The sequence below is a fragment of the Pipistrellus kuhlii genome, unplaced genomic scaffold (assembly GCF_014108245.1).
Source record: "Pipistrellus kuhlii isolate mPipKuh1 unplaced genomic scaffold, mPipKuh1.p scaffold_m20_p_12, whole genome shotgun sequence".
NCBI classification, from domain to species: Eukaryota; Metazoa; Chordata; class Mammalia; order Chiroptera; family Vespertilionidae; genus Pipistrellus; species Pipistrellus kuhlii.
This window is the reverse complement of record NW_023425427.1, coordinates 39,691,691-39,715,033: the sequence shown is the minus strand read 5'-3', so window position 1 is coordinate 39,715,033 and position 23,343 is coordinate 39,691,691.

Genomic DNA, 23,343 nt, shown 5'->3' with positions numbered 1-23,343 from the left:
AAGAATAGTAAAGAGGTACTTTAATTGCTCCAAAAGAAATATTTCCATCTATTTTGTTTTAAAATATATTTTCATTGATTTCAGAGAGGAAAGAAGAGGGAGAGATAGAAACATCAATGATGACAGAGAATCATTGATTAGCTAGCTGCCTCCTACATGTACCACACTGGGGATCTGGCCCACAAACTGGGCATGTTCCCCAACTGGGAATCGGTAGACACTCAACCACTGAGCCATGCCAGCCGGGCAAAATGTTCCATTTCCAATGACCAGACAAATGATAAATCAATTAATGGTTAAATTAATGGTGAAGTTCCAGATTGAGAAAGTACTTGAGTTTATCTGACACCTGTACCTTATAATAAACCTTGCAAAGTGATTCCTCAAGCTACTAATTCTCCATGAATGGTCCTTGCAAGCATCATAGTCTGGATCGTATTTAAATGCAGATTTCTAGGTCCATGATGCATTTAGGGCATGATTCAGAATCTTTGGAGAGAGAGGCAACATCCATTCTACCAAAACTTCCAAATTATTTTTATGCTTAAAAATGTCGAGAAAACCTCTCATTAGCTCCAGGAATATATATGTTTAACCAGTGTAGTTATTAGTACAGAAGAGAAGAAGACATTAGAATAATTTTAACACACTATTAAACAAATTACATAAACAAACATAGTAACACATTATAGCTGTGGAGAATTTTCCTTTTCTGTTTAAATATGACATTAAAATAAATTAGATGACAGCAAATTAAACTTTGAGGACTAAAACATTTTTCTAAAGGCCTTCTTTCAAGGTTAGGGTGTTGTAATTTTAAAATGCATTCCTACATTGAACTGAAATTCTTTCTACATTAAAGCCTAGAAATAATTTAGCCTCTTATTCTAGATAATGTTTGATTTAGTACCTTTTTTTTTCTCAGTAAGAACAATTATTCTGAATAGACCCAGAGACATACAACATGAACAGACTTTTGAACCTCAGAGGGAAGGCAGGGGAAGGTGGGTGGGAAGAGATAAAACACCTTGCACATATATGCATAATCCTGGGACACAAACAATGGGGGGTAGTGAGGTCCAGGGGGGCGGGGAGGAGTATGGGCTGTAAGAGGTTAATGGGGGGAGGGGAGGAGGACCTAATTTCAACAATAAAGATTTTTTTTTAAGTACAATTCTTCTGAAAATCACTAAGAAATGCTGACTTTGTTAGTACATTAAGATCCATGGCTCAATGGATGAGAAACATTGCACAAACAGAAAATCATATAGTAAATCATAAATAGATATTGAGAAGTTTAAAATATTTTCTAAACAATTTAATTCCAGTATCCCATGTAGGTATATAGGTGTGACCATTCTGATATATTTCTATACTTAATGTTTTAAGGTATTGATATTTCTATCAGTTTTGACATGTTAGCTCCTAGGTTTACTTTTTCATGATATGAGATTCTAAAATGGAAGTCAACTTACAGAAGAAATGTGAAGGCCTCTGGGACACTATTAGTTGTATCTGTATTTGACCTGCCTGAGTCTTGCCTCTTCTGACCCACGTGAAAGGATGCACCAGTTCCTTCTACAAACAATAGAGATCTGCTTTTTCTTTCCATCATACATTTATTTTCACTGATTATTTTCTCTCTAAGCTTTCTTTCTTGTAGAAACTACCATTAGAGTCTCCTCTGAAGGTTAAACATTTTACTAGAAGTTCTAGTAAAAATATTCAAAAATCTATAGATGTACATTATTTTGGCCCTCTGTCTGCTCCTCTTCAAAAAGGGAAAGAAGTAGAATAGCAAAATAAACTTAGATGTCAGAGCCTCAGAAATTCTACTCTTTTTGAGCTCAGAGTAGTTCAGAGTGTGAAACAGATATTCTATGTTATATGAACAGTAACATTTGGATCTTTTAAAAAGAAAGAAAAGTTAGTTTGGAAGAATTCAAAGTATTAATTTGAAGCTTCATCTTCCACCAGATACTATGGTACTCGAGGGCACTGTAGGTTTACCTTCAGAGGTAAGGCTTCCATAAGAAACTATTTGACAGAAATTGTAGAAAGATAAGTTAAACACATGGAACTTAGTTAATTATTTTACAGTTAGAAATCAACCTTCCAAGCAGAGTAGCTTTTAAAAATATTTGTATCATAAATTATCTGCTATAGTTCCTTCTTGTAGTAATGCTTTTCTAAGTCATTTGTTATTCAGGAATTTCCCTGTGCATTCTATTAGGGATAATTTATGTTTGCCAATGAAACCTGAAGGGACAACTTGACACCTTGACATTTAATGCTGTGGTGAGGTGAAGCAAATTGGTGGTTTCATACTGCCTGTATATTACAATAATTTATGTGGCTTTTGCACATGTTGAAAAAATAACATTTGAATCTGTGAAGAAAACAAAGATACAATAGTTTGGAGAACTTGGTCAATAACATGTAACTTACTGAGTTATTACCTTGCAACTAAAAATACATATACATCCTCAGATCTATTTCTAGAGCTAGCCTAGTCTTTTGAAGTCTCTGGCTAGCCTGGGAGTAAACTTGAGAGGAGATGTAAAGGAGCTGCCTTAACCCTTTTAATGAATGTATAGTGTATTAAATTTCACAATTCTGTTTTACAAATGGTTTGCATCTAATTTGCATTTAAAGTTTATATGAAAAAAATTTTTTTAAATGACTGGTCAAAATATCTTGATTTATTCCATTATTAAAAAGTAATACTCAGAAAACAATAATATATTCCATGTTCAAATATTATTTCTCATATATAAATATCAAATAATTAAAAATATAAATTTAATAAAATATATAAAATTTATTTTAAAACTCATTACATAATATATTTAGTAGGTATTATTATAAATTTATGAATCTTTATCTACTACAACTACAACATGTTTATTTGTTTCAATATAATTTCTCCTTCACAACAACTAATTTTCTTGACACTTACAAAGGAGGGGGAGAATTTTAAACCCACATTAATCTCTAAAGGATACAAATCTATTTTCTTTTTTTGCCCCTTTGAAGAGCCAAAACCTTCTGATAATGAAGAATTGAAAGTTAGGTCCAAATCACTTCTTGGATATTTTTTAAAAGCACATTTAGATGATCAATTTTTAATGACTTCTATGTCTTTATCCAATCCCCTCACTACAAAACTGTACCCAAACAGTTTTCCAAGTCTATTTGATATCACTAAGAATGAGGAAATAGCATGCTGCTAGCAAAAGGTAATTTTAATACATTAGGTCCACAAGCTTGGTTTTGTAGGGATAGAAACCAGCAGCATTCTTCAATTTACATGTGGCTCCAGTCCCTGCCTGGGCTCAGCGGCAGCACTGTCTTTCTGCCTGGGAGCCTCAAGGACAAGCTGAGGTCACTGAATATCACTTACAATCCAGGAGGCGTGAGATGTTGCTGAACACTGATGCTGCCAGATCCTGCCACGGTCTTATTTTGTGAATCCTGCAACTTCGGGAAGCATATTAGTTGTGAGATTTTATTTTCCACATTTTCTTTCAGTTCATGGTATTTCTAAATGCCTAATACCCATGAGAGAAATCTCCCTCCAAATCCAGAGGTTTCAAAAATAGATTTCAAAGGTAACGTCAGATAGGAAAGCAAAAGACAGGAAAGCGCTGCTATTACTTAATCATCACAACTGATCATTTAATCACCAGCGGTTTTGAAATCTAAGCACCAGCTTTTCCACCTTCCTATTTGGGGAGTTTTGTATCACTATCACTAGAGAAGAAAACACAGCAAAAAGTACTGGATTCCATAAAGAGAATAACAACTCTTCCTTAATGTAAAAATAGGGTGTGTGTAGCTCAGATATATCCTCCTTTGTGTTAAGAAGGGGCATATAAAGAGAAATAAAAAAGTGATTATTTCATGTGGGCATGAGGACCTTTAGAAAAATATCTAAACAGATCCTAGAAATTTAAACTATATATATATATATATATATATATATATATATATATATATATATATATATATTTCAAGTGTGCTATCCATACCACTATAATAGCTTTAAAAATGGTTCATAAGAGATATATGTAATGAGTTATTCTCAGAATTTATTAGGAGTTAACAGAAGACATTGTTATACATGTTTTATGTTTAAAAAAAAAAGCTCATACAATTTCTTATCTAGGACTATTATATGAGAGGTTTATACGCACAAATTCCCAAGATTCAAAAGGTATTCCTCAAAAATTTATGCCTGGGACATTACTGATATTATTTCTACTAAGCATTAAAATCCTGAAGAACATTAGAATTTCAATTTAAAAAAAGAAAATAGGTTAGGAGTAAATAGTGAGAATATATACATATATGTGTATATACTATGTATAAAGAAAAGCGAAAGGCAGAGAGAAAAATAAAAATGAGAGGTGTAGGCATACAGAAAGGTCTTTTTAGGTTTGTTTAATCAAAGTACTTCTATAGGAAATATTATATTATACTGTTTTCTTTCATTGCACTAAAATGTCTTCAGCTGTTATAATAAAGTCCTCCATCGTAAAATGTAGATGGGGGTCCATAGAAGGGTGGGTGTGAAGGAAGCCTAAACATTCTCTAGCCTATTTCCCAGAAAGTTGGAGAGCCATGATTGATGACAACAGTCATAATTACAGCTACCCTTCCTTGAGTAACTATTAGGTACTAGGAGCTAGTATTAACAGTATATGCAGTAGCTGTAATGTTCCCGGCAGCTTTGCAAGGAAAGTATTATTATGTCCCATATTGGAAAGAAGGAGGCTAATGCTAAAAAGAGAAAACTAGCTTTTCCAGGACACATAACAAATAAATGAAAGTTAGGCTTTGAATTAAGGTCTAGCTGCCTCTGCCACTCCATTCAATCCACTCAGCAGTGGCAGGAGGAGAATTTGAATGTCTTGTGTTACATAACCATGGAGTGTGTTTCCAACTATACCACCCTGATCAATGGGATGCCATTCAGGCAATGTAAGGATGAGATTAGTGGTTAAGATGCAGGTGAAATTATCATGCTCTCTTGCCAAAACTGGTTTGGCTCAGTGGACAGAGCATCGGTCTGTGGATTGAAAGGTCCTGGGTTCGATTCCGGTCAAGGGCATATACATTGGTTGCAGGCACATCCCCAGTAGGGGGTGTGCAGGAGGCAGCTGGTCTTTGATTCTCTCTCATTGATGTTTCTAGCTATCTATCCCTCTCCCTTCCTGTGAAAAATCAATAAAATATATTTTAAAAAAAGAAAGAAAGAAATGATCATGCTCTCTTCAGAACCACTGTGAAATGCCGCCTCCTTAGAGGTATATTCTCTGCTATCTTCCCAGCACAAGCAGCACTTAGTTCTTTGATTTTTGTTTTAAAACTCAAAGAGCTAGGCAACGAGTCTGATATTTTAACAACTCATAAGTACTTGATGAAGAAAGAGCCATAGGAAACAATAACACCTATATTAGGAAAATCAGAGCAGCAATGGTCTAGAAAATCTACTTTGTTGGAGAGGGAACTGGAGAAAGTTAGAAATTGATACAAATTCTTTAGTTCATAGAGTAGAGTAGCTTATATTTACATTTTAAAATACCCAATTATTACTAGAGTTACATTTTCAGACTGTGTTTATGATTGAAATATTACACACACACACACACACACACACACACACACACACACACACACACACTATTGTGCTACCAGTGAAATGGCACCATAATGTTACTGTGAGTGGACTTTGGTTTAGCAACCTGAATACTTGTGTTCTGGCTAAGAAAGAATTCAGAGACAAAACTCAAATGCAAGCAAAAGTGAGTGGGAGGGGAAGAGGAGATGCCCTGGGGAAAAGGGGAGAGAGGAGAAAGAAGGCAAGGTCATGCTTAAAGGTAGGGATCTTAGGGGAGGTCCCAGGTGAAGATCTCAATGGGATATTCATCAGCTTGGTACGTGTGTTGTTGTTTTTTTCAATGTCCTGGTCTCTACTGATTGGTCAGTGCCAGGGCAGGGAGTCATTAATCATAGAAGCTGGTCCTGGCATCAGCCATCGCATTGATGGGTTGGCCTTGCTGTTTTCTGGGCCTGGAGCTGAAGCACAACTGAGTCCTTTATGTTATTTTTAGTTTGACCAAAGCACTGTCTCTGTGGCCAACAGACCCAAGGCTTTGTTCCTAAAAGGATTTGATGCAGGTCACAACTTCATTGTCTTGAGGGCTCAGTGCTAAAGGGAGTAGTTGTGTAAGGGCTTGTATAGGAGCCACTTGTGGCTATTTTCTGGCCTCCTTGTTCCTTCTCTAAAAGCATCTACCACATAACTATTGACATGTAGGTGAGGAAAGGTCAAGGGAGGGAATGAACCACATGACCAGTGATATGAAGTCTAAATCACAGGGCCAGAAATATGCTAGGAGGGGAAAGGTCACCCTAGAGGCTAGATCTCACCCTACAATTTTCTGTTGCTATGCCCCCAGGGTTTTCTATCCTGCATGACCTTTCATACCTAGCCTATTGTCCTTGCTCTATTTACTCATGCCTGTGCAATACCTACTACAGTTTCAGAAGACTTTTTACATGTATTACTGTGTTATAAGACACTATTTGTCATAGATCCCAGGTAAATAAAGGCAAGGTTAATTATACGTTGGTGACTTGGAATGTGAAAGAATGGAATATCCGATTTTTATTTCTTTATTAATAAGGAAATATGTATGATGCCCCTATTGCTGCTTACTGGTTATCTTCAAGTACCTAAATCAGTGGATGAGGTTCATATGAAAAATGATTATAAATTCAGAGCTGGTGTAAATGTCCACTCCAGTCAACAGACAATATTTAATTTTGCATAAGCCTGGCAGTTATAATGCACTGTTGGTCTGTGTATCCTCATTGCAAAAGCAAGATTATATATAGCGGTATTGATGAAAATGGAAAGAAAAGAATTTGAGGGCAGTGGTTCATGGTCATAAAAGTTGGGGAATTAATAGCAATAGCTAGAGCCAAAAATGTAACAACTTCCCCTCGTGCATCAGGAAAATAATACAATGCTTTTTCCAGTCAGAGGTTTCCACTATGTGAAGATAAATGGTTATAATAATATTCAGCACTTTCAAACAGAGATCACTAGATAGTTTGCAAACCAGTATGCCATAGTCTCAAAATGGAATAAATATATGGGTTCAAGATAAGGTTAAAAACTTAAATAGAACAAGATGTTCTATTTTATAAAGTAAAGTTATTACCCAGCTTCTAGAAGGCTTGGTCTCTAGGGTGGCTTCTTTATTACTTCATTTGAAATAGCTATGCTTTTGTTCAGTCACCATATTGCACAGAATATGGTAGCATGTATTATTTGGAAAATTATTAAAGACTAGAGGACAGGTGCAAGAAATTGTGCACTCAGGAGTTGGGGAGTTCCTCAGCCTGGATTTCGAGAGGGTGAAGGCTAGGCTGAGAGACCCCACAGGTGCACAATAGGGGCCATAGAGGGATATGTGAGGTTGGACAGCCAGGGAGGAACTGTAGGAGGACTCCAGGGCATATCCGGCCCATCTCACTCAGTCCAGATCAGCCAGACCCCAGCAACACGCTAAACTACCACTAGGAGTGTCTGCCCCCTTGTGGTCAGTGCACATAATAACAATTAGTCTACCAGCCAACTGTCTGCCCTTTGGTGGTCAGTACACTTCATAGCCAGTGGTTTAGTGGCTTTAGCACATCATTAGCATATTATGCTTTGATTGGTTGAATGGCCGGGCACTTACCATATTAGCCTTTTATTATATAGGATATTTAGAAAATGGATGTGCAGTTGAATATATAGGATACAAAATAGTATTTATAGCATGAATATACAACCCTATTTAAAATAAATCATATATATGTATGTATATAAATATATATGTATATGTATGTATATAAATAAATGCATGTATATATGGTTTAGAAATATATTCACAATATGTTCATAGTAGTTATCTCTGAGCAGTAGAATAAAAGGTGAATTATAAAAATGTATTTTTATTAATACACTTTTGTAATTACACCTATTTATATAATAGAGAAATAAAAAGAAGAGAATATTCATAACAAGTTTGTATTTCAATGCAATTTTAAAGAATTGTTTTACTTGGTGATCCACAACTAATATTTAGAGAGCAATAACTTATTTAGGCCTCATGATGTAATTTGTGTTAAGACTATGGCAGTGTTACAGAATTACCTAGCTAAAGGTTTTTTGTATTTTGATAGTTTCCACAGTGTCTTTGTATATGAATTTCAATTGAACCTTGAACAACATAGGTTTGAGCTGCACAGGCTCACTTACAGTTGTTACATTTTTGGATATTGTTCAATAAATACTGTAAATATATATATTTTCTTATGATTTTCTGAATAAAATGTTCTTTTTTTAGCTTACTTTATTGTAATGTAGAATAATACACACAATACACTAAATATGTGTTAGTTGACTGTTTATGTTGTTGGCAATGTTTCCAGTTACCAGTAGGCTATTACTAGTTACATTTTTTTTTTGGGGGGGGGGAGTCAAAAGTTATACATTAATTTTTTACTATGTAGGGTGCTGGTATCCTTAACTCCCATATTGTTCAAGGGTTGACTGTATATTTCCCATAAGTTTGGCCCATGATTTTATTGCTGTGATACTATTATATAATTGCCATCCCATTGTTTATTTCTAAAGGCCATCTACCTTTTCTGAAAGTCCATATATTATATCATAAAAATTCAGTTATAGAGCATCTTTTATATAACAAGCACACTTTATATGCATTACACATGAATCATCCCACTGATATAAAAATTGTGTGACTGAGACTTTAGCATTTCCATTTTATAGATGAGGTAAACTTAGGATGGAAGAAGTTAGGATAATAGACTAAAATCCAACACCCAGAAATTATCAACATTAGATTGTAAAACCAGATCCATCTAAATGCAAAGTCAGTGATTTCTGTTGAAACACTAAGAATTACCCTAAGAAGTTATCAGAAAAACAATCAATCCATACAAACTTTGAAAGCTTATTTATAAGCGGCTATATATTAAAAAATATACCTTGTGGTTAATTTCAAATCTTCTGGGATTTCTCTCTGATTCCATAGAACTTGAATCTTTAACCACCTCGCTGGCCAGGGCATTAACAATGCAAACTTTTGGCAGAACTCCCTGACTGAAAGAGTTTCAGGTTAATGCTTTTTAATATAGTTCAGAAAATAAAAGCAATTCATGATTTACACATGCAAGTAAAGTTTTTGTGTATCATTTCCATGAATATTTATATAATTTATCTATCTATCTATCTATCTATCTATCTATCTATCTATCATCTATCTATTATTGCTAGAAGGAGGAATTTGCATGAGCTCTATAATAATTTTTACTGAAGGCTTGTTGCAGATAGAGCTTTGCCTAACCAATGTTCTTCTATTCATTTTAATAAGAATCAACCACAAGTTTCCAGCCATGGCTTTCCACTTACTCATTTATCACCATCTGAAACCTATACCTCAGCTCACACTGTTGGGAACTCCTTTAGATTAATGTCCTCTTTGGTTGTCATCTCTGCCCATCCTGCCATGCCCTGACACTTCCTATGTTGTTACCCTTTGTGTGCGTGTGTGCGTGTGTTTTGTGTATGTGCATTTTTTAAATCATCCTTAGCTTATACTCTGCAATGCGAGGACCTATACAATTCACTCTGTATTGGTAGGGGGTCCCAAGACAAACATATGCTTCAAGTTCCAGTTTCCCTGAATTTGAATTTGATTCTGGGTAGGATGGACTTTATGTAGGGAGGCTGAAGAACTTGTGACCCTGAGGAGCGCCTGGGAAACTGGCCCTGGCATCAATGCCAGACATAGCACTGGTCCAGAAGACTGTGACCAGGCTGTTTTCAAGTGTGGAGGACGGGTGTTGATTGAGGCCTATGCTCTCGGTGACAGCGCCGGATCATATTTTCATTGTATTTCATAGTGTATAACTGAGATTAATGAAATGCTTGGGTCTTGATTGATTGCTTCCCAGACAATACCCTTATAAGCCCACTGGAACTGCTCCTGTATAGTTAAACTTAGAGGGAACAGTTGAGCTTTCTGAACATCTAAGAAGACCTTCATTCATTCAGGTATTGACATGCCCAACTGTGAAGGTTTTAGGCGTTTACAACTGTGCATCTTCATGCCTACTTTGGAAAATGCCACCAATCTCTCTTCTGAGTATTCTGACTAGTATGAACACATTATCTCTTGCCTTTTATTATGCAAATATCATGCAAATTACCTTCCTCGATTCCTTGTGAAGTTGCTTATCTTGTCTACATTACCAACATCCCACAGGCAAATTATTATTAATTTTTGGTTGTTTGACATATCCCTAAAAGGTTAGTGCCATAAAACTGCTGATAGGTTAACCAACATTAACAGAAACAACAGCTTTTAGGTTAATTCAGACAAATTTTGTAGTATAAGCTTTGGCTACTCTATGGCTGGGACTTGACAGATAAACAATGAAATGATTAAGAATTGGATTTCTCATTAATATAAACCCCAAAATTATATATCAGCAGATAATGCAATGCATTTCATAAGACATAAAATGTAGAACCAAGCAAAAAATAATATAGTATTAAGTTATTCTTTCTAATGTCATGAAATCCCCAAAGTAGCATGACTGAAATTCAAATTTATGCTCTGCTCAAAAGTTCATGCTTAGAGGTATGAATGAGGGTGAAAATTTAGTCAGTAAAACCATTTTCTAGGTTCGGTAGTGCACCAGCCAGAAATATGTTTATGTTTGTTAATCTTTATATAATCAGCATTTAGAGAATGCTTTTTAAATGATGGTTTCACAGCCAATATTTATTAATCATATAGCAGAATTGTAGTTACATGATTTGGGTCACAGGTATCTTTATATGTGATCAATTAATAAAATATATAACTAACAAAAGTATTTTTTACAAAAATAATTAAAATTATTATTTGACACATCTTTTATGTGAATATAAAAATAGCATATTTTATTATTAATCCATGATGGAGTAAAAAATATTAGAATATTCAAATAAGAATACAATTTTAATATATTTCTAACAATTATTTTCTTTATGGTATATATACAGTACTTTCAATTTGTGGGTATGTGCATGTATATGCCTCAACATATATTTATATGTATATATGTATAGGTGTGCATATTATAAAGAGATAAAGAGGGAATTTTGAATATCTCTTTCTGGATAAGTAAAATATACATTTATAAAATGAGCACAGACCAATTAACTGTTTGATTATTCCCTGCTTTACTTAACCAATGCAATCTTGATAAGTACTTTCAATCTTGATAAGTATTTTCAAATTTTGCTATTATTTTCATAAAAAATGACATTTCTACATGTTACAGAATATTTAAAATATATTTCTAAACATTAAATTGTTAAGAAATATATTAAAACTGTTGTGAGACACTTGACACATATTACCAAATTGCTTTCCAGAAATTTGATAAGAATTCACACTAAATTGACAGTGTAGTGAAATCCCCCCACCAAGTCTGGGTATTAGAGAAATAAATACCAGAGGATTAAAGATTAATATAATGAAAATAATGATAAATCTTTAATCCATCAGGGATTCATTTTGGTATAAAATATGTTGTGGAAATGTGTTTTTGTTTTTTTGTTTGTTTGTTTGTTTTTGTGTGTGTGTGTGTGTGTGTGTGTGTGTGTGTGTTGTTAGCCAGTAATTCTACTGCCATTTTTTGATCGATCCATTTGGCCACCCTACTGATTTAAAAGGCCAATTTAAGACTAACTACATAATTATATTTATCTTTGCTTTTGTCCTTCCATCCTTCTTGTATTGACCTCTCCATATGCTCTGTTGCTGTTATTATAATTTGTATCAATGGTATGTATATAATTTTGTAATTATTGTGAGAGAAAACTCCTCCCACAATTTTCTACTTTTATTGTAAATGTGTGTATCCAAATGATGTGCAGAATTATTTAGTGAAGTTTATCTTGTCTTCCAAGAGTTAAATTTTAGGTTAGAATTATCCTATATAATCTTATATATCTCTCTAAGTCTTTCTATTTAAAAACAAAGTATTTTTCTTCATTTACATCTTTCCTTTAAATTCCATAGAAAATGTATGTAGTTTGAGGTCTGAGAAATTTATTTTAGTTTATTGCCTAGAATTTTATATTTTTCTTGCTATTATATATAGCTATTTTTTATTTTATTTTAACTCTTTATTATTGGTATATGGAGAAATTTGATTTCTCTATAATTTTCAATTTAGCTATGCTAGTGTATAGATTGGATTTAATAAAATTTAAATTAATCCTTACATCTCCAAATTAGCCATTAATATTCACTTTCCTTTATTTGATTTTAAACTTATGTTTTTTTTTTGCATTTGTTTTCGCAAATAAATTCATTAGAACTTCCAGAAGGATGTTAAAAAAAATAATGGTCATAATGAACATCCTTGTCTTCCAAGTTTAATAAGAACATCCCTACTGACCAACTATTTGATACAAACTTTTCTTCAGCCCTGATAAAATATTATGTTAAGAAAGTATACACATTATTTCACCATACCATTGCTCTTTTTGTTGTTTCTATTATTTTAGCTTTATTTCTTGATTGAATTTGCTTCTAGTGTTTGCTAATGAAGTATATTAGCAACTTTTACTTTGCAATGATTTCTTTTACACTTGTATTCCCAGTTATCTAACATTTTAAAAATTAGGAACATACTCTGATTATTGGTTTTATGGGCTTTTTTTTTTTTGTATCTATTCTTTTGACCATGATTTTTTTCTCCTTTGACCTAGTGATATGATGCATTGTATTAATAGATTCCCTTACACTAAACTATACTTTTAACTTTTATTTATTAACAAATTTTATGCTTTTTTATATTTTCAATATGTGTTTATATGTGAAAATAGTTTGTAATTACTTTTTTCCTGTACTATATAATTCAGATTCTGATATCAATTTCTATAAATTATATCAACGAAATAAAACTGTAAAATAAGAACAACCTCTAAAATTGATTGTTTTAATATGTTGAAACTTACCAGCAGAAAAAGGACCATTGCTTTATGGGAAACACATCTCTATAATATAAAGTGTTTATGAAGTAGTCTCACCTCAAATGTGAGATGCCAAAGTTCATTTAAAAGTGTTTTCTATGTTTACATATGTTTAGAAAAATGAGGCATAAAACCATACTCTCAACTACTGTTTAAGAAAAATAAATGGGTAAGTCTATGGATAAAAATAAAATAACAATATATAAGTAAAAATAAAACAAAAAATCAAGAATGTATTTTCCTCTATGCCACTCTTAGGATAGAACTATAGCAGGAATCATAACTCTACATTTAGAGGAACATATATTTCCAGATACATAAGGCTGTGAAATTCCATTCACTTTTGTACAGACAGATCATGAAACCTGTATATTATTAGGGCTTGTAATGATGAGCTTTCTAAAATATGTCAGTTCAGATTTTTTTCAGAAACAGGTATTTGTTAATTTTTTATTATAAAATACATTTTTCATAAAAATGTTATGTTAAGGATGTTTTATGTTCAGTCATAAAATAAGCACATAGTAAATTTGTCACGTTTCTTTTTGTTTTCTGTAGGATATGCATTATCTTTTACTTCCCATTGCCCACAGTATTGTGTACCTGTTCTGAGAGCATCAGACAGTACAAAATAGTGAAGAACCCCAGAGCATGCGGAACATGGATATTTATGTTTACAGTCCATGGAAGTATTGAGTCAGATGGAAAAGATAATGATAATCTAAGACACACACACAAAAAGGTAACTGCAAATGCAATAATGAATCTGAAGGAATTTGACTGAAATACTAAGTGAGGGTTAATGTTGGAATTAATAAAAGATACCGCAAAAGTGCAAGTAGATCAAACAGGGAACTAGAGAGCTATTTCTATGACTGTTGAATGTCTGCCCTCATTCATTCCCTGTAGGAGTTGGCCAGGCAGACTTTCAAAGGAATCACTCCAAGTTTAGTGAATAGCTTTTATTAATTTAACACATTAAATTTATATAGCTCTTTTCTTTAAATGTAAGTTAAGAAGACATTTTTTTCAGCAAACTCCTATGGATCACATGTAGTTACTGACCAGGTCAGAAACCCATCTAATGTTTTCTCCACTTATTGGAATGAAAATATCAACAAAGCAAGGGGAGAAACCACATTATTTTTTTCAGTAGGAAGGTATGCCTTGGCTGGATGGTTCATTTGATTGGAGCATTATCATGTACAAAAAAGGGATGCAGATTTGATACCCAGTGAGGGCACATACCAGTCTGTAGGTTCCACCCCTGATCAGGGCACATACATATGGCAACTGGTTGATGCTTCTCTCTCACATCTAGAAAAACACACCCTTGGATGAGGATGAAAAATAAATAAAGTAGGGATGTGCTTAATGACAGTCATCCATCATAAAATAATAATAAGAAGTTAATAAAGGTTGGGCAAGTTTGAGGAGGAAGAGGGAGTTGGAGAGGATTCATGAAATGAGTAGCACACATTTAACCAAATAAAAATGCAACAATGGGGAAAAGAGAAAAGAAGCCAATTACAATTTAATTAAATATTTTATGCATCAGGTAATGTGCAAAGTATTTTCATCCGCATTACATCTTTTATTACTCAAAACCACCATGTGACATAGTATTGTCTCTATTTGAATGTGAGAAAAATCAGAGGCTCAGATAACAGAAGTAAGTCAGCACAGTCACTCTGTTAGTGAGCTTCAGAGTGTAGGTCAGATCATTATATTTTTGCAGTTACAAACGACAGGCTGTGAACAGATTTTTGTTTGGAAAATATATTTTTAACTTTTAATTAGTGACCAACATTTTAAAATTAAGGATTTTAAGCCTTTTTTTTTTAAATCAGATATCTGTCAGTACTTGGCCAACGTGCAGAATTTAGATAGCAGTGGCCCAGTATGGAGACTGTCCTGCCTTCTTGCCAATTCTACATTGCTGGTACGAGCATATGCACTGATAACTTTCTGAAACAATTTATATCCTTACATTCCCCTCTGTCCCCTGAGGCACGGGCATCTGCTGAAATGAAAGGAAGCTAGAAACAATGCCAGAAAAAGAAAAAGAAAGAAAGGAAGAAAGAAAGAAAGAAAGAAAGAAAGAAAGAAAGAAAGAAAGAAAGAAAGAAAGAAAGAAAGAGAGAAAAGGTGAGCTAATTCTCACAACATCACACACAAACGCAAACATGAGCAGATATAAAACAAAAAGAAGGCTTTAAAAATAAAATCAATGAAAAGCTAAAGAAAAGAAAATATTTCAAAACATAAAAAAAGGATTTTAAAAAGGTCTCAAATCCATTGGATTGATATACAAAGTTAAAATAATGTATGTTACATTAATATTTTTATAATTCTTTAAATGGAATGTCCTGCAACAGTTCAAGTTAATGTCTGCTTTTTAGAAGAGCATGTTAGAAAAGCATTCTGGAATAATTAACACATAATTGTGTGAGGGGGGAACTGCCTATATCATGCTGTGAGGCTGAAAATCTTCTTGTGCACAATAGCAAGTTTATTGTTAAGCATCCTTTTTATTAAGTGTTCTGGTAATTTTGCACATACAAAGCATGCATGGTGATTTATAAAATTAACACATTTTTAGATATCTGGGAAGGCATATTTCTTTATAATAGATGGAGAAACTCAGAGGATTGGTGAAGGTACTGTGACTTCAAAAAGGGAATTATTTGAAGAAATTTAATTAGACAAAATTATATTATGCTATGTATTTATAGAATTATATTTACATGACCAATTCATATTATTGTCCTTTATTGAGAAATTACATAATTTTACTTAATATCCTTAGGTACCTTGCCTCTACTTTTAAAATATTATAGATCACCTGCTGTTCAAATATGGCATAAAATGATGTTGTATTTTATAATAATGAATCTAACTTGATTATCGGAGATTAAAAACACATATTATTCAGATTTCTGTATAAGATTATTTTATGCATTTGTTGGTTTGGTTTCACCGAGAGTGGTTAAGTATGAACTCAGGAATCAAGTTGCCTGGATTCAAATCTTGTTTCTGCCATTCACTATTTGTGTGACCTGAGGCCCTTTTACTTTCTTATCCTTTATTTATGAATCTTATAAATAAATATAATCATAATACCTCTCTCCTAGAGTTTTGGGAGAACTAACTGAGAAAAATGCATGTAGGATACATGCATTTTCTGATATATCTGAAATACTTAGTAAATATTAGCTATTATAATTGTTTTATTCATTAAACTACCCTTGCAATTGGAAAATTTCTACATTACCCCAGGGGCTATTTCTAGTAGAAGAAGGGAGAACTCCAAGGAATAGATTAATTTAATTAAACTTAAAAAAAACTAAATGACTCAGAGGATGGATTTTTTTTTCAATTCTAAGTTGCCTGAACACATCAGGGCCAAAACTATAGCAAACAGATTTATTGCATTTTCTCTGCATTAAGTCAATGGGTTGACTTTCCACAATTTTTCAAGAATTGCAATATGTGCCACTACCACAAATAGCTTAATTCAGGAATTGGTTTGCTCTCAAAAAAATGCCAGCATAGTAACAGCACCTTTTTTTTTTTAATTTGAAAGATTTTATTCTCATGATTAATTCAATAATGAATAGAGCTAAATTCTAAGAGATGAATGCAATCAGTTATGTACAAAAGGGAGAAAAACTGTGTGGCTTTTGATTGGTATAACTGCATGATTGAAACAAAGCTTTGGTTGCAGTACTTATCTTTTAAAGGCTAAAAATATAATGTGAATAAGTTGATAGGAGTTGTTGAAAACCATTATAAGCAGAAAGAATCAAAGGTAGGCAAAAGCTTTGTGTATGGGAGTTGAATTAAAACACTTTTTTAACGGGAACAGAGAATTTGTGTTGGGCAGTGACTGGACGAATTTGAATAAGTAGAGCATTCCAAGTGTCCTTAACCTTGAAAGTGAGGTAGAAGAGACTAAAATTGATGTGAACATTACACATTTCCCTTTCCATGTCACTCTATGCAAATCTCTAACTTGAATTCTGTGCTCTGCCATGTCTGCAAATATGACATTCTCAAGAGTCATATTTGAGACTTAAAATTATTAAGTCTCAAATTAATAAAATTATTCCTCATTGTACCCCAATACCTTCCACAGTTGTTGATATCTATTAATCACCAAAAAGTTTTTTAAAAATAAAAATCCATGAGAAACCTCTTAATATGTTTGAATATTGAAATAACAAGGCATTAGTTTTGTTTTAGAAACATGGAATGCAATGATAAAATTCAGAGAGGAAATATAGGAGGCGAGTGTCAGAAATTTGGAGTTGATATATAGTGGATCTAGTTATCACTCATGGCAAGTAGGAATAGAATGATAGAAAAAATATTTTAAAATCCTGTAAAAATAAAAATAATAAATATATACATGTATAAAATATACACCTCTATTTAAATTAAATTTCATTATAATAAAATAAAGAATCTCCATATCTTAACAATTAATTTGATAAACAGAATGAAGAAATAAAAATCTGTGAAAGATGATCCCAATGTTTTACTTCTGGGAATTGAAAAAATAAATATTTTAAGAGGGAACTTGATCACAATATGAGTCTAAATGAGTGCATGGTCCAAAGATTTAAGATCTGAATTTTGGCTCTGTTAAGATGGGTGTATGTCAGGAAAGGGTTAAAATTATGGTGTGGATCATCTCATCATCTGCTTGTGGTTCTCTTGCTTTACGCTGCATCACCTCAGATGCACAACCAAAATAAAATACTGACCTTTTGTACCAAACTTCATTAATTTTTCAAAAGACTAAATAGAGTTGCTGAAACCAGTTTAGCTCAGTGGATAGAGAGTCGGTCTGTGTACTGAAAGGTCCCAGGTTCAATTCCAGATAAGAGCATGTACCTTGGTTGCTGACACATCCACGGTGCTGGGGTGTGCAGGAGGCAGCTTATCAATGTTTCTCTCTCATCAATGTTTCTAGCTCTCTATCCCTGTCCCTTTCTCTCTGTAAAAAAATAAATAAAATATATTTTTTTAAAAAGACTAAACAGAGTTGATGTTGTAACAGTTAAAAGATCAAAATTGGAATATGAGATACTCTTGGCTTTTTCTGCATTGCAATACCCCCTCTGCCCTTCCTCTTTTCTCTTTCTCTCTCCTCACTTGCTATAAAATAAATAAGTTTTCCAATTTTATCACAGTTTCTTTTTGTTTCTATCTTCTCCTAACATCAAAATGATGATGAATTTAAAAAGTTTAAAGATTTAGCAAGATGGCTGATAATGGTAAATACAAGGGACTAGCCATTTCCCATTAAGGCAGGGCATCTCTCATGGAAAAGCTTGCTCTAGAGTGCCCCATTTAGCTGACAAAGATTTGTCAAAATTCACGGCATGAATTAACAGCTCACCCTGCCCAATCCTGCTTCCTACCCTTTTCTTTCACAGCTGCTACTTCTCCAAAATGCTCTGGACTCTTAACTTCATTTTAAAATCGGCTTTCCAGAAAAGTCAACCTGTGGCAGTTGGTGCCAAAAGTACTCTGAGGAAGATAGTGCTCCAGTGGAGTTTTGCCAGAACATGCTCAGTGACCCTCCATCTGATAATAGGATCCTATACATAGGGGTAAGTAAAGTGTAGAGAGCCCTTGAAACATGGTGGCAGTTCAATTCTTAAAATGTATGATCAGATGAAAATGAATGGCGTGGGAGTAGAGGTGAGTACAATTTCATAATCCGGGCTTTTGAAATGTACCTTTGGAGGGAGGAGTACAAATATAAGGATAACACATTGAAGGGTTCTTGCCTTGATGTAGATTAGTAATGAAAAGCTGAAAGCTATTAACAATTTAAAACTGAGAGTCAGAGAGTCTCTATAGTAGTTCACAAAGAAACCTTCTTATCCTGGTCTGAGTAAACAGATAAAACTAAGATTAAGCCCAGGATTTAAAAAACAAAACAAAACAAAACAAAAAACAAAACAACAAAAAAAACCAACAACAGTGGGTTAAAATTAGAGATCATTTAATGATCAACTATAACAGATCTGAGACTGAGCCATAGTTGGAAAATCCTGGGACACTGACTCAGGATGGGGACATCTTGGGGAAATGTGCTGAAAGATTTTTTTTTCTTTGACTTTTTTTTTTAATTGATTATGGTCTCACATAATTGTCCTTATTTCCCCATTCCCATCCCAAACCCCTCCCTAGATATGACCCACCCTCAATCCCCTTTGTCCTTGGCCACTGGCCAGGCCCATATGTATGCACACAAGTCCTTTGGTTATCTCTTCCCCTTACCCCCATCCTCCCTTACTTTCCCTCTGAGGTTTGAGAGTCTGATTGCTGCTTCTCTTTCTCTGGGTCTGTTTATGTTGTTCATTATTTCCTCTAGATGTGTGAGATCATGTGATTCAAAAAATAACCTTGTAAAAACCTAAACTGCAACAAGCCGTATTGGTTATGCTGAGAGGCAAATGAATCAGTCTGTAGTGAGTTCCTTTCTGGGCCAACAGTTCTTTTGAGTTCCTTATGTGTACATGATATTTCAGATCTGGTTGGTGGACAAATGCTGGTAATGCAGGTCGGCCCTTCTCTGGTGACAAAACAAGCCAGGGGAAAATCATTTGGGGGCGGGGGAATGCTGAAAGATTTTTAATTCTCAGATTTTTTTTCTTAACATTGTGAACATTTAAAAATGGCCCATCTTATCCCATTAAAATCTAGGATTCCTCCAATATCAGAAAATAATATAAATGTATTTACCTAAGACAACAGGTGTCTTTTCAGAAACTCAGGAGCACCACCTCCCCTTTTGATCTTTAGACCTATGACCAGAATTAAGTTATAGCATAATATATGCACGTAATAAGCCTGAATTTTCATGACAAATGGTAGAGGGTAGGATTAAAACACTCAGGGAAGTAGGTATTATATGACACTGTTTCAGTCACAGGAACTATTATATGAAGAAGTGACTGGATTCCCATATTGAAAAATACTGTTACCTTAACATAAATCCACTAATGCTTCCTCTAGGCTTTTTCCAGAGAACTTTTGCCATTTACATGAGTCATTACCTATTGACCATTTCCTATGCACTGGGAAAGGGGACTACACAGAAATGTTGAGGATAACTGGGCACAGAGTTTCAGTTAACGGGGGGCCATAGCTTTCTTTATTAGTGGGATCATGTGGGTTTAGGCAATCACTGTGTCCAACTGAAAGTGGCCCACTGAGTTTATAAACCCGCTCAGTAGAAATGTCCCTGATCATCTGAACATACATTTGGTATTCACATGTTAGACCTTCGGAATGACAGTTGAATCTGTGCCATATCTATGGGGATAAAAGTAATCATAATGTGGAAGGCCATATAAAAGTTTCTGAAATTATCACTGCTCCTTCAGCTAAGAGAAGAAAACAAAAAGTTGTTTCAATACCAGAGGAAATAATAGAGATAAGTTCCACACTGAAAGATCTAAAAGAAGCAAAACTAATCGACTCCATTTAATTCATCTGTCTGGCTCTTGCAGACATCGGATGGATCCTGAATACTAGCAACTGACTGTAGACCAGGGTGGACTCAACCAAACATCACCTCCAATGGCAGCTCTGTGGCAAATATGGTATCTTTGGTAAAGCATTAATAGACCTCAGGTGTATAGTATACACCTGCTAATTGGCTAAATATCATATTTGCTATTCAGTTAAGAAATCAGAAACAGTTTACCCCAGAACTATGTCAATTCTACCACTCTCTGTCATAGTATAGAAAACAGAAATCTAAATTATTTGGACATCCCACAGAATGTCCAAATTGATCCATTGATGTTTGTTAATCAGGAAGAAAAAACAAGAAATAGCTCCTAACTTGGAGGCCTTAATAGAACATATACATTCTAAGAGCTAGGAGATAAAACTTAAGATGATTCAATTCCTTTCACTATAGTAAAGTTTTTAAGCCTTTACTGGTTATGGATATGCCAGTATATCCCTTCCAAAGTGAATGATAAATTGCTGCATCTTGTGTACCCTCCTACAAAAAAAAAAAAAAAAAAAAAAAAAAAAAAAAAAAGGACATTTGAAATCTCCTAGGCCTCCTCAAGTTCTGGAGAAAATGCATGTCAGATCTACAAATACTCTGCCACCTACATATTGGGAGATAAGCAAGGTTGCCACTATGTCTTTATATCTATTTTATTTTATTTTTTTCTAACCTCATTGACGTATAATTGATAAATAGGAACTATGTATATTTAAAGTACTGGTATACAATATGATGAAGGCTGCAGCTCTGAGTGGGACACAGCTCTGCAACCATTCCAGGCTGCAGTATGAGCAGCTGCATTGTGAGGCAATTAATTCAGTAAATCCTATGGAGTTGAACTTTGGATATTGGAAAAATATTCAGTATGGAGTTTATGGCAAGCCCCTGGGGTCATGGAGTTATGGGGCAATAATATGCATCTGAAATAAAGAATTTGGAGCCACTTAAAATGTAGCTCCTGGAGTGCTACTGAGCACTGATAGAAAGAAGGCTAGACAGTCTAAACATGAGCTTATGATTCACAAAATCCTAAGTCCAGTGGACTCAGAAGAAATCATTTTTATGACAAGGAGAGTATATCCGGGAGTGATCAAGAACAGAGTTGGAGTGCATTAGCTGTATGAGAAAGTAGCCTAGACTCCTGACACCCCACTACATTTGTGCTAATTCCTCTTCATCGTATCATTCTAGTAACCAATTGGGAAAATCATGTACAATCAGCCGGGAAAGAAGTAAAATCCCCAAACTTGTTTTACATATGGGCTAGCTTATGATATAGGAGTCAGTTGATAAGGCATGGTGACCTTGTTTCAGCTTCATCAAGTTTAGACTTAAAAGACAGGCATGATACATAGCACTTGGGTATTTACTTCGTGTGGAAGGAGAATTAACACATAATATATATTGACAGTGGGCAGTAGCAAATGACTGGATCAATTGGCTAGAGAGGAAAAATATTGGAAGATTGGTAGTAAGAATGTCTAGGGTAAAGGCATATATATATGAATGTGCCTAAAGAGCAAATGCCTGTGATAAAAGATGCACTAGAGAAAAGGCACTAAATTTTCAAATGGAAGAAAAGCACAACCAGTTGATCTTAATTGATGCAGAATTATCAGTAGCTATTGTAAGTGCTTATCATGATGGGTATATAAAAGACAAGGCTATGACAAGGACTAAAGCTATGTATGGGCCCCTAAGAACAAATTCCTACTTACTTAGGTTAGTCCAACTACTGCTACCACCACCTCTGAATCTCCAAAATACCAATTACAGAGACCAATGTTTACTTCCCATATGGCATTAGTCCTCAAAACCAAATTACCACTTGGTTCCAAGTTGGCTGTATTTGGTCCTTCTATCATTTAAGGCTATGTGGTTTGTTGTCATAGGAACAGAGACCTAGTCTGAGCAGCAAGTTTTTGTTTTGTTTGTTTTGCTACTTGGCCTCACAGCAGCACCATCCAGGTGCTTACAGAATGCTTGGTCCACAGTCATGTAATCCCCAGGAGTCGCTGGTTGTGTTATATAATGTATCATGCAGTTGCTGCTGACCAGATAGAGTGTTGTTAGGAAGGTCTATTGCAAGAAAAGCTAAAGCACCAGCTTTGAGGCAATATCCTGCAAGAAAAAGGTACCATCCTTCAACATGCTTTATATGTATTGAACTGGAGTAATTTATATATGTGGAGGCCAGTTATGTTGTCAGACATCTTATAATGGGCAAGACAACCTCTAAACAAAGGATTATTCAGTGCCAGGTGACAACAGGGCCAAGACTGAACAAACCTCTCCTAAAGATGCAAAGGTAACATGGTCTGGGTCCACAAGATCTTTGCTGCACAGGCTCACAGGTGCTGGTGAATCAGGACAGGATACAAATTTAGGATTATGGTATCCTATTTCCTGTTCTTTCCCTGGTGGTTGATCTGCTTTGACACTATTCATTTCAACTCGAAGTTAAAATATATTAATTTGGGATCACTCTTTCATATTTCAGGTGATCATATCAGTTCCCTCTACCATTTTTGGAATAAATAAAATCTGTCAGGCTAACTCAGCAGTTCAGGCGCAAAAGAAAAAAAAAGTTTTTTAAATGGGAAACAGAAAAATGCTGAATAAAATTGAAAACAATTGTCTGACTTCACATTCACAACTCCAAACAATGAAGCTCTTCTCT